Genomic DNA, 6,653 nt, shown 5'->3' with positions numbered 1-6,653 from the left:
ATACCACATTTAGGAGAGAGCATAAAGAAAATGTCTTAGTGACTTGAGGGTAAGCAAAATCTTCTTAGGTCACTGGAAGCAATAACTATAAAAATTTTTTAATAATAAATTAAATGTCATCAAACTAAAAATGTCCCCTTATCAAAAGATACTATTAAGAAAATGAATAAGCATGCCATGAATTAGAAGAAAATATTTACAAAATATATATAAGGCAAATAACTGGCATCCAGCATATTAGAACAAATAAGCAAACCTACAACTCAATAATAAAAAGACAACCTAATTTTAAATTGGGCAAAAATTTTAATACACACCTCATAGAATAAAATATACAAATAGCAATAAGTAAATGACAAGACTCAACATCATTAGTCAGCAGGGAAATGAAAATTAAAACCACAGTAAAATACCTCTACACATCTATCAGAATGACTAAAATTAAAAAAGATTGACAATACCAAATGTTGGCAAGGATGTAGAGAAACCAGCACCCTTATACATCATTGGTGTAGATATAAAATGGTACAACCAATTCAGAAATGGTCTCAAAGCTTCTTATAAACTAAACATACATATGGCTATGTCATACCATGCAACCCAGTAATTCTACTCCAAAGTACTGACCAAAGAGAAATTTAAAATCCTGACAAAAACGCTTGAACACAACTGTTCATAGAGCTTTACTCATAATGGCCGTTAAGTTGGAAACAAAGTATACATTAACAAGAGAATATACAACAAGCTGCCATATGTTCTTACTATGAAATACCACTGAGCATGTAAGTAGAACTCAGTCCCTGATACTAGCAAACCCAGAGATTAATCTCAAAGACATTATGCTGAGTGAAAGAAGTCTTACACAAAAGAGCATATAAGATATGATGCTATTTCTATGAAATTCTAAAACAGGTCAAACAAATCCACTGTGGAAAAAAAATCAGAAGTTTTCCTCTGGAATATGAGTAGGGATTGACTTGGAAGGAGTGCAAGGGAACTTTCTGGGGTAAGGGTAATGTAATATTTTGTATCTTGTTAAGGGGTTGGGTTACACAACTGTAAGCAATTTTCAAAATTAGCAAAGGTATACATAATATTTGGGTGTTAACTGTATGCAAATTTTATACTGAAAGGAAATAAATATTAAACTCTAGTTAGTAATATGTATGTTGAGGTATTTGAGGGTAAATGTACTTAAGGTATGCAATTTACTTTGAAGTGCATCAAAAAATAAGATGGATGGACACATGAATGGATGGATAGTTGGACACACATTGAGAAGGCAAATATCATAATGTGTTAAGGAGAGCACCCACCCAGTGGGTATATGGGTTTTCACTGTAAAAATTCTTTCAACTTCTTTGTAAGTTTGGAAATTTTCAAAATAAAATGCTGGAGTTAAAACGGGGGAGGGAATGGGTAGGTAGAATAATGTGCATTACATCCTGAGCAGTTGGAGGCAGTTACAGGATATCATTTAATGCTGACAAACTGAACTGTAGAAGCTTAAGAGTGCAAAGATAAACACTAAGACAGATAATATTATTGACTAAAATTGGAATGCAGATGAGAAATGAGAGAAGAAAGAGATGTGAGCTAATTTTATTTTGCTCACAACATGAGACCAGTACACATTAACTAAGGAGGGAGAGGCTTACTAGCATTTATAAAACATATAAAAAATAAAGAAAGAAACGAGATTCATACAGAGAGGTTATATCAATAATCAAAATGGGCTTAATCTAAGATAAAAGTAGAATTCAACTCTGCTGCAGACAAAAGACTTGCCTAAAACACAGTGATCTGGAAAGGTTGAAAGGAAAAGGTTAGGCAAAGTTGTGCCAGTCAAAAGAAAACAAAAAGGAAGCAGGAGTCAGTCTTTGCTGCGGACAGGTAAAACTCAAGCAAAAAAGGATTAAACAAGACAAAGAAGACACCATGTAACCACACTATCCAACTCAGTAGCAGCTAGCAGCTCCGGCAGCTACTGAGCATTTGAAATGTGTTAATGGGACTGAGGATCTGAATTTTTTATTAATTAATTAACTTACATTGTGTAGAAATGATGCTATAGGGCTGCTTCATAATTTCAAAGACTCCAAATTATAATGAAGATGTGACAATTATTAACACCTACATACCCAATAATACAGCATCTACTTTGATAAAGCAGAAATGATGGAAAGATGCAAATCCACTATAACAAGAGACTTTAAAATAAAATTTCTCCATACAAAACAAGTGAAAATATCCAGTGCTTAAAACATTGAAATTGAAAATTTTCAGTTCTAAGACCATGGGCTGATCATTCTTTAAGTCCTCAAAATGTCTCGAAACCCTTCTTTCCCTGGACGGTTGGCATTTGGTGCCCTTGAAAATATCTGGTGATGAGACTCAACACATTTTCAGCTTTTCTAATGACTATATGTTGCTATAGAAGGAGTAAATTCCCTCAAAACATATTTGCACCATAAGTTTACAAGTCTTCAGAGTTGTGGTGAGAATATAATGGGAATTGTTGAAGTGTTCTGAATTTTTTAGGAAGAAAGTCATTGCATTAGCATTTCTGCTTGGCCTTGAAGAGAGAACATGGGTCCCCAAGGAAAAACCATCTTTGTCTTGCTTCAATTATTCACCCTAATTAAATCTCTCAACACCCAGGTCCATTTGCAGAACAATGCTCCTGACTCAGCTGACATTTCCTCTGATAATAAGCTGTTGGCAAAACACTTTTTGAGACTTCCTGTCTTAAATCGACAGCCTGATGACCTGTAAAATAATCTAATTTTTTTTGTGTGTGTTAGTGGGGGCCAGGTAGAATAAGGGAAAGTCACACTGGTCTTCTCTTAAAGGCTCATCCACAGCCCACCCACTTCAGATTCCTGAAAAGTGAAGTGTAGGACAGAACCATTCACCAGAGAAATAGGTACAGAATGGGAAGGAACCTCACCAAAGCCACAAGAGGACACATCTACTGCCTTCTCTAATAATGACTATGTCCCTCACAAATACTGTCCCAATGCTCTGAGGACACAGACGGTTTTCTTCAATCAATAGGTGTTCCAGTAACACCATACTATCCACACTTATTTATTTTTTTTTTTTGTAGATAATAGATAATTATTTTTTATTGAAGGGTAGTTGACACACAGTATTACATTACATTAGTTTCAGGTGTACAACACAGTGATTCAACATTTATATACATGATAACTATAAGTACCAGCTATCACCATACCAAGTTGTTACAATATTTTGACTATATTCCTTATGCTATACATTACATCCCGGTTACTTATTTATTTTACCATTGGAAGTGTGTACTTTTTTTTTTTTTTTTTTTGTAAGGGCATCTCTCATATTTATTAATCAAATGGTTATTAACAACAATAAAATTCTGTATAGGGGAGTCAATGCTCAATGCACAATCATTAATCCACCCCAAGCCTAATTTTCATCAGTCTCCAATCTTCTGAAGCATAATAAACAAGTTCTTAAATGGAGAACAAATTCTTACATAGTGAATAAGTTACATGGTGAACAGTACAAGGGCAGTCATCACAGAAACTTTCAGTTTTGCTCATGCATTATGACCTATAAACAGTCAGTTCAAATATGAATACTCATTTGATTTTTATACTTGATTTATATGTGGATACCACATTTCTCTCTTTATTATTACTATTTTTAATAAAATGCTGAAGTGGTAGGTAGATACAAGATAAAGGTAGAAAACATAGTTTAGTGTTGTAAGAGAGCAAATGTAGATGATCAGGTGTGTGCCTGTAGACTATGTGTTAATCCAAGCTAGACAAGGGCAATAAAACATCCACGTATGCAGAAGATTTCTCTCAGAACAGGGGGAATGCGGTTCTAAGCCTCACCTCTGTTGATCCCCAATATCTCACCTGATGACCCCCCTGCGACTGTGCCTGTCTTAGGTTGTTCCTCCCTTGAGGAATCTTACCCGTCTCTGGCTAACCAGTCATCTTCTGGGGCCATACAGGGAAATGTAAAGTTGGTAAGTGAGAGAGAAGCCTTATTGTTTGAAAAGGTTAGCTTTTTACTTCTTTGCATATTTATGCCCTGTGGCTTCTATGCCCAGCATTTGTCTTGAGGTATCTTTACCACTTGGAAGAATTATGATACTCGGTAAATTTGATATGAGGCACGAATTCTATTTAAGGGTTGTAATTAGGAAGGAAGAAGAAAAGCTATAGAAGTAGTAGGCGGAAGAAAACATGGGAAGATTGATTATGTCTTTGACATATCTTCTTGTAGAGTAACTTCAGCATGTATAGGTTTTAAACTACTACTTAAATTGCACACACACATTAACATAGTAGGAGTATAGTTACATAACCAAAGCATATCTGTAATTACCAGCCATCTCCAGTGAAACCGAGAAAACCAGTTAGGCACCTTAGGCATTTGTGAAAACTTATCTATGATATGGTGGATATTGTCCAACTGAACTTGAACAGTCTGAGAGAAATCAGACAAATTAAAACAACCCATTCCTGGGGAATGTTCACATCCCATATGTTCTTTTAACAGTAAATAGTCTGTAGCTGTAAGATTTTGGAGTGCTACAATTTGCACTTCTCCTAATTCTTGGTTGAGTTCCAACAGTATAGATCCAGTCAAATTTGTTCTTTTACTGTATGCACAGGCCAGCTTAGATATCTCCTTCTTCATTTCCATGGCAAGTCCAGGAACTGGTGGGATGAGTGCATCTACACCTGTAGCAGTGTGTGGATCTTTGTTGGCATCTTCTGGCATAATTCTTCCAGAGAGTGCTGATGTTGGAAGTTCATTTTCATATTGTATCTTAGTTCATTTTCGGGGTAGCCCAATTAGGCTTTGATCCTCTGTATAAACACAAACAGACCCTTTGCCAACACTTTTATATGCCCTTTATACCCTTGGAGGTCACCACACAGGAACTGCCTTTTTTTTGTTGTTGTTTTTATCATTAATCTACACTTACATGATGAATATTATGTTTACTAGGCTCTCCCCTATACCAGGTCCCCCCTATAAACCCCTTTACAACCACTGTCCATCAGCATAACAAAATGTTGAAGAATCACTACTTGCCTTCTCTGTGTTGTACAGCCCTCCCTTTTCTCCTACCCCTCACCATGCATGTTAATCTTAATACCCCCATACTTCTCCCCCCCCTTATCCCTCCCTACCCACCCATCCTCCCCAGTCCCTTTCCCTTTGGTACCTGTTAGTCCATTCTTGAGTTCTGTGATTCTGCTGCTGTTTTGTTCCTTCAGTTTTTCCTTTGTTCTTATACTCCACAGATGAGTGAAATCATTTGGTATTTCTCTTTCTCCGCTTGGCTTGTTTCACTGAGCATAATACCCTCCAGCTCCATCCATGTTGCTGCAAATGATTGGATTTTCCCTTTTCTTATGGCTGAGTAGTATTCCATTGTGTATATGTACCACACCTTCTTTATCCATTCATCTATCGATGGACATTTAGGTTGCTTCCAATTCTTGGCTATTGTAAATAGTGCTGCGATAAACATAGGGGTGCATCTGTCTTTCTCAAACTTGATTGCTGCGTTCTTAGGGTAAATTCCTAGGAGTGCAATTCCTGGGTCAAATGGTAAGTCTGTTTTGAGCATTTTGATGTACCTCCATACTGCTTTCCACAATGGTTGAACTAATTTACATTCCCACCAGCAGTGTAGGAGGGTTCCCCTTTCTCCACAGCCTCGCCAACATTTGTTGTTGTTTGTCTTTTGGATGGCAGCCATCCTTACTGGTGTGAGGTGATACCTCATTGTAGTTTTGATTTGCATTTCTCTGATAATTAGCGATGTGGAGCATCTTTTCATGTGTCTGTTGGCCATCTGTATTTCTTTTTTGGAGAACTGTCTGTTCAGTTCCTCTGCCCATTTTTTAATTGGGTTATTTGTTTTTTGTTTGTTGAGGTGTGTGAGCTCTTTATATATTCTGGACATCAAGCCTTTATCAGATGTGTCATTTTCAAATATATTCTCCCATACTGTAGGGTTCCTTTTTGTTCTATTGATGGTGTCTTTTGCTGTACAGAAGCTATTCAGCTTAATATAGTCCCACTTGTTCATTTTTGCTGTTGTTTTCCTTGCCCAGGGAGATATGTTCAAGAAGAGGTCACTCATGTTTATGTCTAAGAGGTTTTTGCCTATGTTTTCTTCCAAGAGTTTAATGGTTTCATGACTTACATTCAGGTCTTTGATCCATTTTGAGTTTACTTTTGTATATGGGGTTAGACAATGGTCCAGTTTCATTCTCCTACATGTAGCTGTCCAGTTTTGCCAGCACCACCTGTTGAAGAGACTGTCATTTCGCCATTGTATGTCCATGGCTCCTTTATCAAATATTAATTGACCATATATGTCTGGGTTAATGTCTGGATTCTCTAGTCTGTTCCATTGGTCTGTGGCTCTGCTCTTGTGCCAGTACCAAATTGTCTTGATTACTATGGCTTTATAGTAGAGCTTGAAGTTAGGGAGTGAGATCCCCCCTACTTTATTCTTCTTTCCTCAGGAATGCTTTGGCTATTCGGGGTCTTTGGTGTTTCCATATGAATTTTTGAATTATTTGTTCCAGTTCATTGAAGAATGTTGCTGGTAGTTTCATAGGGATTACATC

The sequence above is a fragment of the Manis pentadactyla genome, chromosome 2 (genome assembly GCF_030020395.1).
Source record: "Manis pentadactyla isolate mManPen7 chromosome 2, mManPen7.hap1, whole genome shotgun sequence".
In the NCBI taxonomy this organism is placed as follows: domain Eukaryota; kingdom Metazoa; phylum Chordata; class Mammalia; order Pholidota; family Manidae; genus Manis; species Manis pentadactyla.
Note: the sequence above shows the minus strand (reverse complement) of the source record.